Raw genomic sequence first — 11,950 nt, forward strand, 5'->3', positions numbered from 1 at the left:
CTTTTCAGAGGCATAATTGACAAGAGATGATCCTAATCACTGGAGAATTAATGTCATTGGCATCAGTGGTGTGTGGAAGAGACCCAGAAGCACTCAAAAGATATTAAGCTCCTTGCAGAATTTGAGCCCCAGTGTTCATGTACGGATGACTGAAGCAGAGTGCTCTACTGAAACGTTTGTCTTTTCAAAAAGAATGTCTCTTACAGTATCAAGTTTTGTATAAAGAAATGTGCATTAATTGTATGAAAGATGAATGCTCAAAATGTAGCAGAGTCACAGAAAGAAAGAAAGAAAGAAAGAAAGAAAGAAAGAAAGAAAGAAAGAAAGAAAGAAAGAAAGAAAGAAAGAAAGACCTGTCCCCATACACATCTATCTATCTATCTATCTATCTATCTATCTATCTATCTATCTATCTATCTTTGAACCCTTCTGTGTTTTTTCAGACCTTCTTGACATGTGTATCTTCTTTTAATTCTATTTCATATAATAATGGAATTACTCCTCATTTTAATCTGGTCTATGGAATTATTCAGATCAGTCAATTATTCACATTCATCAACATTCCCAGTGATTCCGGAGAAGAAGAAGCATGATAAGACATAGTTTTGACACAGCACATAGAATATTCCTAGCCTGTTAAAGACCATTCTTCCCCACCACCCCGGTGAGGTGGCCGGAGTATGGTGCAGAGAAGCTCATGTTTGCCACTTCAAAATCCCATGATTTAATTGAAACAGAAATGGTGGAAATGTTTTACCTTTAAATCTGTTCTAAGTGAGGCGGATTTTCAGATACTGCCCCTTTTCCCAGTGATTCAGAGACCAGGATACTGGTTCTGCAGTTTATCTTCTACCATCATCTGCTTCACGTTCTTTAACAGTGCCAGGAAAGAGATCTACTCCGAGTGTTCTATATGGTGCTATTTGCCTTGTGCCCAGTTCCTACAAGAGAGACCCTCTCAAGATTTCGCTTTTATCCTTTCTGTGGGAAGGCGACATCTCCCTTGATGCTTACATTGATTAATGAGAAGGAAAACTCAATAACATGCTAGCACTGTCGACGGTACAAACACCAGAGTGAATGGAGGCAAATTTCTATCCTCCAAGGAAATGGCCTTCCTTACTACATGCAGGTGATGAGGTCACTGGTCACCTCCAATTATGGTGCCACAGTCCAAGAAGAGATGCTTACAAGAAACCTATTGCAGATTTTCCCACCCAATCGCTGTTTAGGAGACTCTTTAAAAAAACAGAGTGGAGTCCCTCACCCATGTCTTCAGGGTGGCCAGAGAAAGGGAGGGTGTGACACCTGTTCATGTACTCAGTGTACAGTTCATGGTTGGGATTTTCCGAGATGCCGCTGACTTTCAAGTGGACCTGTGCTCTTAAATCATGTAGACACTCGTGAAAAGCCTAGCCTCAGGTCCCAGACTGCTATGGAGACACAAATGTCTACACACACACATCTTAGTGACTTCACATTTTTCGTTATCTAGGCTCTAATATGCCCATCAATGTGGCATCAGGGAGTGTCACACACATTCATGGATTTATTCTCCCAGCATCCAAGTGCATCATTATGCACAAGGGAAACTGAGGCAAGGGGAGATTCAACAGCATCTCCAAGACACACAGTGAATGTGTGAGAGAGCCAAGTAGAGTCTTAGACTCACAGACTTTAAGGCCAGAAGAGATCATCATGATCATCTAGTCTGACCTCCTGCACATCACAGACCAGAGAAGCTCAGCAGCCCACTCCTGTAAGAGGCCCATAACCTCTGGCTAAGTTACTAAAGTCTTCAAATCATGATTTAAAGATTTCAAGTTACACAGAATCCACCATTTACTCCAGTTAAAACCAGCAAGTGACTGACAAAAAGTCAGAGTAGATGATCACAACCGTCCTTTCTAGCCCCGGAATCTATACATTTATAAGTATCAGAGGGGTGGGCTGTGTTAGTCTGGATCTGTAAAAGCAGCAAAGAGTCCTGTGACACCTTATAGACTAACAGATGTATTGGAGCATAAGCTTTCGTGGGTGAATACCCACTTCATCGGTAAATTTTTATAAATTTATAAATTGGTAATTTATAAATCTGTAAGTTATTGGCCTCAACACAGGGGTAACTGGGTGAAATTTAGTGGCCTGTTATTTACCGGTTCTTTAGAAAGTCTTCCTAGTTTCTTTGGAAATCTCAGTCACAATGGGTCTATCTATAAACTGCTGGAAAGAATTTCCCCTACCAGAAGGCTTTGATTCAAATGAAAAGTAGCATATATAGAGACTAAGTAAGCCAGTGTTGAATCAGGCCCACAATGTTGAAATATGCCTTAAAAGAAAGAGTCCAGAGTTTCTGTGAATCAGTGCATCTCCACTGACCAGCTCAGTAAATCTAGGGTAATCAGAGACTCTGAAAAGTCCAGATAGGAGGGAGTGGGAAACATAGATGGCTGGTCACGTTCTTTGGCCTGTGTCATGAAGACTAGATCAGAGTCCCTTCTGACCTTAAAATATGACTCAAAGACCAAAAAAATATTGACCCAAACTTTTATGCAGTTGCCCTGTTTTATTATTAGATTTGCAAAGGGAAGCATGATGTAATTCCACAGGCATCTACAACAGTTAACATTGCATTTGAATTCAGATTTATTTTTCTCACTCATGCAATCATTGTTTCCCCCTTCCTTCTCCCCTCTCCCCAAATTATCCTCCATCACCTGGAAAAGAAAAATATCAGCCAAAGCATACCATACGAATACTGCTCCCTAAAGGCAGCAGCAGCAAGTATCAGTCCTAAAATTCAGTGAAATCCATGTCTGCCAAAGTTTTAGGGCAGGATTTCCAAAGAAATGTGAAGGAATTAGGTGACTCAACTTCCAATTTAGGTGATTAAATCCCTTTGGTGATTAACTCCAATGTAGGTGTTTAACTCCCTTCAACTCCTTTGAGATATCACCCTAAGTAACCCTCCAAAAGTTTCTGGAAAATCAAAGCATGGAATACAGTGCTCCTAACCCCTAAAGTCCCTTTTAAAAATCTCAATCTTATTTTACAACTGCAAAGATCAAAATTAGCTGATTGGGGAGAGGTGCCAGTCTTCCAGAATCTCCTGCTGTAGGTGACTGATAGAGATCTGTTAATTTTACAGTCTGAAGTCTTGCAAAAGCCAGAAACTTACTGACAGCCCTTCTCGGGGCCTCTTTGACCTCTTTGTTCCTCAGACTGTAGATGAGGGGGTTGACCATGTGGGTCAGGACTGTTTAGAAGACAGAAAATACCTTGTATAAGTCCTTTGAATGGTGGGCAATTGGAACCATGCAGCCAATAATCAGAGTCCCATAAAATGTTGTGACAGTGACAATGTGAGAGGAGCAGGTAGAAAATGCCTTTTGCCTCCCGGTGGTGGAAGGAATTCTCAGGATGGTGTTGATGATGCAAACGTAGGATGCCAATGTGAATAGAAATGGGACTAGTCACCTGACGCAGGAGACCATGAAAATGGTGAGTTCTAGAAACTGGGTAACAGTAGAGGATAGTTTTATGATGGGTGAGGAATCACAAAAGAAATAGTCAATTTCATTGGAGCCACAAAACTTTATTTTAGTCATTAAAATGATTACTATGGTACTGCTCAGAAAGCCACTTGTCCAGGAACAAGCCGCGAGCTGGAAACAAACACTGCCGTTCATCAGAGTGGCATAACAGAGTGGATTGCAGATCACTAGATACCAATCGTAAGACATCACTGCTAGCAGATAGTATTCTGTGGCTGCTAGGATACCAAAACAATAAAATTGTGTCATGCAGCCACTAACAGAAATGGTTCTGTCCCCCGTGAGGAGACTGGCCAGCACCCAGGGCAGGATGCTGGAGGTGTAGCAGATCTCCAAGCAGGACAAGTTCCCCAGGAGGAAGTTCATAGGGGTGTGAAGGTGCTGATCAGCCACATCTAGCACAACAATGAGGATATTTTCCAGCCATGGTCACTATGGAGATCACTAGAAACAGGAAGCAGAGAAGAATCTGAAGTTCCGGGAGATTCCCAAATCCCAGGAGGACAAATTCCTCAATGGACGTTTGATTTCTACAGTTTGCATTTGCCCTGGGATGTATCTAGGGGAAATGAAGCAAACTTGTTAATATATTTTAAAGATAAACTCAACTTTTAAGTCAATTCATTGTCAAACTAGATGAAAACTAACAAACTCTGCAATATAAGTTGAATATCGCAGTGAACTGAAATGTCATCAGTTTAATTGCAGAAATGTTCAAAAATCTATGCCCTCTCTTCATAGAATCCCCATCATTAGAGATGGTTAAGAAAAGGTTAGACAAATAGCTCTCAGGGATGGTCCAGGTTTCCTTGGTTTCCAGGTGGCCTGGACTTGAAAACTTCTTGAGCTCCCTTCCAGCCCTACAATTCTATAATTTTCTGTTACTTGATCAAGCCTCCAGGAAAGTGTCCAGGTTGCTTGGTATCAGGACTACTGTGATATGTTATTTAAGGTGTGAGTACCTATCTTCTTCACTAACAGAGCAAAGAAAAACTGTGTGTTTCTGGAAACTCCACTACACTTCAAAAAATCAGAAAACAGCTTCATTTCCCTTTGGATTAGGACTGATTAAGATTTTGTAATGGAATACTGGGGTTTGGAGTAACTGAAAGTCTTCATGGAAAGTATATGATTTTCACCAAATTTCGTCTGAAATCTGTAAACCCCAAACGTTTTTTTTTTTTTTTTTTTTTTTTAAATATGAACATGTTTCAGTTTTGAGCAGCCTTTGGCTGAAAATATTTAGTACATTGACAAATAGGTTTGCATTCAGTTGCTGAAAATCCCAGAACATCCACTCTCCACCAAAGAAACAATTTTCAGGTTTTGTCTTTTTCAATGAAAAATGAAAAAATTTCCATGGGGATGGAGGATTAAACCCATCCAATGGGAGTCCTGATATATTAGAGAACAAAGGGGCTGCTAAAATGAGATTACACTTCTGATGCCAGGAATTAATATCACAGCACAGCCCAAGTAAAATAAAATAAAATACAGTCTAATCTGGTTCGCTGATGTTTCACTTTTTAACCTGACAAGGAAGTGTTCTTCAAATGCAGGGTTTCCACAGGATACATCGCTATCAGAGGGACAGCTGGAATTGCAGAAAATATTATAACAGATCATACAAATGTTCTGTTCTTTCTAAAATTCAGCCACAGAATTAGCTCTGATGGGGATACCTGATGTGAACACCATGAAACACAAAGATATGTTTGGTTGCACTGGTGGGAAAAATATTGTTGTTTATTTTATTCATTGTCCAGATCATCTTGTGTTTACAAAAATTTCTTAAAGCAGCTGATCTCTCTCTCTCTCTCTCTCTCTCTCTCTCTCTCTCTCTCTCTCTCTCTCTCAGTTTCAATATGCACAACATTTTATTAGCCCAGCACAAATGCATATTAGTAAAAATAATATCAATGGCGTCTAATTTGCTTTCAAGACTGAAATTGTATCAGTCTAAAATAATATTTTGACAGACCTTCCAGTCAAAACATCCAGACGGAAAGCACTGAATTCTATATAGGTATATGAGCCTTGCTCTCTCCTTCCTTTGCAAAGGGATTTAAAAGCTGTGGGGGGAAATTCCAGACTGGATGTTTCTATTCTCCAGCAGCAATGGTAATATTTTTGCATCTACTTTACACTCAAATTTTTAAATAGCCCAATGGACTTAGGAACCTTAGTACTATTGACTGTCAATAAGACTTAGGCGAAGGGCCAGAGTTTTAAAGGTATTGAGGTATTATAAAGGTATTTTAAATCAATAGATGTTAGGGATATAGGTGCTTTTGAAAACCACACTAGGCACCCTACATACCCTTAAAATGTGTGTCTGAGTGCCTAGGTGACTTTTGAAAATGGGATTTAGAATGTTAAGCTGCTTAGGGGTGCTTTTGAAAATTTTACCCCTAATTCCCATTTAATTTCTGTAGCAGTAGCGAGCCTAAATTCTTTAGGGCCCCATTTGAGAATCCCATGTTACGGCTTATAATGAAATTTCCTCTGCATCTTAATAATTATAAATGATTCCGTAACGAGCAATCACTAATAAGATAAATAAAAAGCCCCTGAACATTTAAACTAAAAGCCTAGAGATAAAACTAGTAAAGTTTCTTTTAAAAAACAAAACTCTAGAAGCCTATAGAATTCAATAGAGAAAAAAATAATTGCTTTAAAGTTTTTAAACCAACCTAAACGATATAAAATCTTTGCTAGGCTGGTTTAAAAATTACTCAGAGAAGTTATCATTGTCTATTCAGTGTCTTTAGCATTATCCCGTTAGGATAATGACTTTAATCATGTTCTGAAGTCCTGTTGGAGTTAATGGGTGAAATCTTAGCAAAACTCCTCTTGATTTAAATAGTCACTGAATTTGCTTAGAAAGGACTTAAAGCACATATTTAAAGTTAAGCACATCCTTAAAGTCTATCCTGAGTTGGAGCCATAAAACATTCCCTTTTCCCTCAAAATGATTTATTAAAATCAACAATTAATTCATTTTCTCAGCAATCATATATGACAGACATTTTACTGTAGCAAGCACTGGATGAAAAATGTTGAAAGGGAAACATCAAAGTTGTCCATGAAAATATGGAATTTTGGAAAACTGGATAACCAAAATGTTTTCATTTTTTGGTATTCAGTGAAAGAATGAAAGAAAACCCCAAACTTAAACACACTGAAAAATACTTTTTGTTAAATAAATTTGGGGGAAAAATTAAAAAAAAAACAATTTTAGTGAAATTTTCATTTTTGAAAAAAAGTAATTTGAAATGAAACAAATGTTGAGCAAGGATATAATGTATTCAAAACACTGAGTGAAGGCCATGTAAAAGTGGTGATATTTTATTTTGGTTTATTTTATCATATTATGTATACACATTATTATACATTAATTTTTATTTTATATCAATTATTTTTATTTAAAAAGTTAAACTGACATATATACACACATAGCAAAGTTCTGATTTCAGTTAACAAAAAATAGCCATTTTTAAAGGTATTAACGTGCATAGGGGGATTTTCAGAAACACCCTAAGGCACCAAAAACTAAAGAAAAACTAGAGAATGCTGTTGAAAAATCCAACTAGGCTCCCGATACCTTTTTAAAATCACTCCCAAAATGACCTCAAAAGTAATCACATCGGTTTCCATCTCCAAATCTGATGAACAGACATTAACAGACATTAAACTTTAGAAAATGACAGAGGAAGTTTTCCACCTCTAAGATGAGGCACCAGTCGGGGGATGAAGGGGGCAGCTTGAATTGCAGACATCAACCTTTGGACTCTGGATTCTTGCATCAGGATATGGTCCAACAAGACTATTTTCTATCCTGATTCCTTTAACCTACCTAACTCAGAATCTATATATGGAAGGAGACCCTACCCATAATGCCTGGTTTTACTGCCTTAATTGTATCATTTTGTCCTGCATCCATTCCCACACAATGTTAATGTCTCTTTGGATGCATTGTTCATCCCCCATACGAGAAGGGTAGCAAGTACCATTGGCCCGCGATGGGCACTTGAGATGAGAGGGAAGGGAAAGGGACTAGCTCATTTATGATCCCAGACGGAATAAACACCCGTGTTCCTTCCATGTGACGAAACTGCTGCTACTTCCCTCCGTGGTCGTTCCACCCCCCATGGAGCAGCAACCGACAACGCCAACACATGTCGCCCTCAGAGGAAAACTAGACACCTATTCTGAATCTCAAAGGAAAAGAAATGAAGAGAGGTAAATAAATAAATAAATAAAAAAGATGTGAACTTTGAAACTGAAATGTGGTGGGTGAGAGACCATGGGACCTGACCCGTGCGCCCAATCACAGCTGAGGAGCTTCTCAGCAGTCCGTCCCCACCCTGCCCCCCGCCCCCGCACTGTGTGTGTGTGGACAGTTTTAACAATCCCCCCCCCCACCCCTATCGGGTACGAGTTGGGGTAGACCCAGTCAGTCCTTTCCAGATGCCTGACTGGGCCTTGTTCACCTGCTGAGGGTGAGACTGATCACCAGGTTTAGGTTCAGGAAGGAATTTTCCAGAGGCCAGACTTTCTCAGGACCCCCTGCTGTTATCATATGGGCATGTCTCAGCTGCTCGCTCCTCCTATATGGGGGATGTATGATCGCTATAAGGGTGACCAGATAGCAAGTGTGAAAAATCGGGAGGGGTGGGGGGTAATAAGAGCCTCTATATAAGAAAAAGACACAAAAATCGGGCCTGTCCCTATAAAATCAGGCCATCTGGTCAACCCCAATCATCACAGGGGCAAGGGCTTCTTCAGCAAACCCCCCTCTCTCTGTGCCCCATGCGGACGGGGCTGGACAGCAGTCTCACTCCGGCCATGCGGCCACCCCAGTCTGGGAGTGAGGGGCGGCGCCCACCCGTGGCTTCTGGACCCACAGACAAAGCTCGGGGGGAACCAGTCCCATTTATACTTGCTGGACACAAGGCTCTTGCTCTTGTTGTACAGGAGGCTATATGCGACCCCCCTGTTATACACTGAGCAATGAGGGCTCCCCTCCGTGTGGGCAGAGGCGAGACCCTGCGCTCCAGGGACGAGGTAGCTGGTGTACAGACCCCGCCGGAGCGGGGCGTGTCGGCAGGCGCCACTCTGCCTTGGACGGGGGTCATCTCCGCTTGAGCAAGCGAGACTCCCCGCAACCTCCAGGCACCTCTTCCGTCAGTGGACGGTGACCCTGACTCCGGGAGAGACCCCCGGGAGAGCGAGAGAGAGACGGGGTGTCCCTCGGCTGGGCCCCCTGGGGCGAGATTCAGCCCAGCCGCAGCGGGGTACACAAGGTAATAGGTGGAGAGGGGAGGGAGGGAGCGAGCCAGGCTGGAGGGCCTCCGGGCTCCGCTCCCCTCTCTGCACCTGCCTGAGTCCCCCCACTCAGGGCTTTTCCCAGCGTGTACCCAGCTCACACAACCTTGTGTCACGGCTCCGGGCCAAGCCTTCGGAATGAGCCAAGTGAAAAGGGCAACGCGGCCCCTGGCCGGGCTGGGCGGGGAATCGCCCCGCCCTCCTGGAACTGCCTCCGGGGACGCCGCGCGGATCGCAGCTCATGGAGACTTCCAGAGCCGGGCCCCGTTGCGCTCGCAGCAGGAAGGGGACAGAAACACCTGCCTTTAACGTTCCGTTTCATCTGATTGGTGACCACAGAGACTGAAACACCATCGCCACACGGGGCTGGTTACCGGAGGGCCTCTGACACCGACGCTATGCTCGCACTTCCGTCCGCAAAACCTGGCTACGGGAGCGCTCCGCTCAGCGGCGGGCTCCGCTACGCTGCTGTCAACTCGTCAGTGCGGACACGGCCTCAGGTTTGTTTCAGAGAGACAAGGCGGGTCCGGGCATATCTGTTACTGGTCCCACTGCCCTTGGTGAGAGAGACAAACTTCCAGCTTACACAGAGCCCTTCAAGTTTTATTTCGACATTTTAAAAACTACGCCTTTCAAAAACCTTATTTATAAACCTTAACTATCGTCTGTGCACCTACTCAAAATCGCTAAAAATCCACCCAAAATATTTCTTTTTTTCCAGATTGTATTAAACTGTTTTTCATTTCTGTAAGAAAACATAGGTAATTGTTGTTTTGAGTCAATCCTGATTAGATTTAAGGATCGTTTCGTTTAGATTTAACGCTGGTCGGTTGCCTAACTGGACATTTCTTACTGGAACAAACGTGGCTTTCTTTTCAATGTAATCTTAGCTCAGCTTTTCAGTGTCTGCAGTGCTTGGTTTTAGGTTAATTACAATGTCCCTCTACTGTTTGCGACTCTTATGAACTGCCCGAGAACTTACAAGTAAATACAGTAATGTGTTACAGTTGATTTTTAATGAGTACTTTAAAGAAATGTAGCATCTGTATCAGAGAACCTCCGATACCCATCCGAGTGTGATGATGGTGTTTTAGTGTCTGAGGTTCCCGCCGGGCTTTGCCTGTGGGGTTCGGAAGCCGGGGCGGCGCCGCCCCTCACTCCCAGGGCTGGGGTGGCCCCCATGGCCGGAGTCAGACTGCTGTCTAGCCCCGTTCCTGAGGGGTAGAGCGAAATGAATGGGGAGGGGGCCCAGAAGCTCCTAAAGTGTAACTGGGAGCACAGGTCTCATTGACTCATACCAGCACATTTCGTTTCCATTTTTATTTTTAAATTACACTTTTAAACTTCTATGGTTACTTTTTTTTAAAAAATACAATGAAATTGACATATACACATGGCAAGTTCTGATTTCAATCAACATTATTTTCTGTAATAAAAATGTTCCAAATGGAAATTTTTAATCTGCTTTAATTTCCATTAATATCTGAATCAATGTGATTACATAGGTTCTGGATTCAGGGGTGCGTGAGGCAGTGACCTTGTGGTTAGGGTTTAGAGGGATCGATTAGGGGTTGTGGTGTTCTTGGGGGCTGGAGGTTTAGAGGATCAGAGAGCATCCTTTACCTGGACCACCAAATGGGTGGGCCTGAATGCTAGTGAACATCAGGCTTCTGGTAACTTTTTCTGGTAACTAGTACCTCCTCCCCATCTCCCTTCCCAGCCCCTCTCAGACAGTTCTACCCAACACAAACAATAGGGTGTAGCTGTCTAGGGTAAAGGATCTAAGGTAATACAGTGGTAGATAGATTAGATTAGATTAGATTAGATTAGATTAATGACAAATAATACCTAGCACTGGAGGACCAAATTTCATCAAAAGCTGGGAAAAATTCCAGAGACCAAAACAGTAAGTTTGCTATTTAAATTAAATATGTTAGGGTATTAATATAGAGAGCAAATTTAAGCATATAATTGTTAGGATATAGATATTCAGGCCTGTCGGTAAAGGCCTGTACTCAAAGAATTTAGGTGTATTCTTATCACTTGGCTAGTTATACAGGTATACAAGAAAGAATCAAAATCACTGTCTGCCGGTGCAGGGTCCTTCTCTTACTGTGACAGTCTGAGGCCCTGTTCTTAGGCCAAGGCCTTTGGCTAAGCAGCAGAGGCAGCCGTAAGCTGGGAAGCGAACGGTCACAGCCTCACATTCCAAACTAGTCACACTGAAAGAAGGTGCTATTCGGCTGTTAGGAATACAATCCTGTCCTAATAGTGCCCATCGCCTCCAGAGAAAGGGAAGTGCCTAGAAAATGTAAAAGGAAACTTAGTTTGATAGCATCCTGTCTGGCAAGAACTCACTTCTCACTAGCTGGGATGTGAAATCCTCACTTCTGTATTGTTTTGTCATTATAGTTCCCACTTTGCTATTGTTTGCCTGCATAATCTCTGTCTGGTTCTGTGATTGTTCCTGTCTGCTGTATAATTAATTTTGCTGGGTGTAAACTAATTAAGGTGGTGGGATATAATTGGTTACATAATCATGTTACAATATGTTAGGATTGGTTAGTTAAATTTCAGGAAAATGATTGGTTAAGGTATAGCAAAGCCGAACTCAAGTTTTACTATATAGTCTGCAGTCAATCAGGAAGTGAGGGGGTGGGTGTGTGGGTGGGGGAGATGGGAACAGGGAATGGGGGTAAGGAAATTGGAATCATGTTTTGCTAAAGGGGGAAATGGGAACAGGGAATGGGGGTAAGGAAGTTGGAATCATGTTTTGCTAAAGGGGGAAATGGGAACAGGGAATGGGGGTGGGGAAATTGAAATCATGTTTGGCTAAGGGTAGGAATGGGAACAGGGACACAGGTGTAAGGCTCTGTGGTGTCAGAGTTGGGAAGGGGGACACTAAGGAAGGAAACTGGATTCATGCTTGCTGGAAGTTCACCCCAATAAACATCGAATTGTTTGCACCTTTGGACTTTGGGTATTGTTGCTCTCTGTTCATGCGAGAAGGACCAGAGAAGTAAGTGAGTGAAGGAATAAGTCCCCTAACAATAATTATGAATTACAAT

General features: G+C 42.3%; 1 pseudogene; it reads right to left on the minus strand.

Annotated features, from left to right (window-relative positions):
• Positions 1-2,565: 2,565 nt before the first annotated feature.
• On the minus strand, positions 2,566-3,980 carry LOC140897256 (olfactory receptor 5V1-like; annotated as a pseudogene).
• Between the last annotated feature and the right edge of the window lie 7,970 nt (positions 3,981-11,950).

The sequence above is a fragment of the Lepidochelys kempii genome, chromosome 13 (assembly GCF_965140265.1).
Source record: "Lepidochelys kempii isolate rLepKem1 chromosome 13, rLepKem1.hap2, whole genome shotgun sequence".
Taxonomy (NCBI): Eukaryota; Metazoa; Chordata; order Testudines; family Cheloniidae; genus Lepidochelys; species Lepidochelys kempii.